Source organism: Chrysochloris asiatica, unplaced genomic scaffold (genome assembly GCF_000296735.1).
Source record: "Chrysochloris asiatica unplaced genomic scaffold, ChrAsi1.0 scaffold00007, whole genome shotgun sequence".
Taxonomy (NCBI): domain Eukaryota; kingdom Metazoa; phylum Chordata; class Mammalia; order Afrosoricida; family Chrysochloridae; genus Chrysochloris; species Chrysochloris asiatica.
In genome coordinates this window covers 4,766,766-4,767,341 of record NW_006408525.1, presented here as the reverse complement: position 1 = coordinate 4,767,341, position 576 = coordinate 4,766,766, and positions in this window count along the sequence as shown.

Here is a 576-nt window from a genome sequence, read left to right as displayed (position 1 = left end):
CTCCTGTAAAGATTTACAGCCTCGGAAACCCTGTACAGGGTCGCTATGAGTCAGAACTGACTCCACGGCACATAACAACATACATATATATATATACATATACATATACACTAAATACAATTGTGCCATCTTCCAACTCAAGCAAAAACACCTATGACCAAGAGTTGTTTCTTGGTTTGAGGATTGATATGGAAAGTCTTGAAATATATAAATAGTGAGATAGATGGATAGGGAATCCTTGTGATGTACTGGCCAAGTGTTTGATTGCTTAATGAAAGGGTTGCCGTTTGAACCTACCAGCAACATAATCACAGGAGGAAAGCCCTGGTGTCTTAGTGAGCTAAAGCTGCTCTAACAGAAATACCAACCAGAAATTTATTCTTTCACAGTTAGGAGGCTAGATGTCCAAGTTCAGAGTCAGGCTCCTGGGGAAGGCTCTCTCTCTGTTGGCTCTAGGCAAAGGTCCTTGTCTCCTTTCAGCATCTGTAAGTCAAGTTTTCTCTCTCCTTTGATATCTCAAAAGAAATGGACTCAAATTACATCCTAAGTCTGTAGATTGCATCTGACCTCATTAAC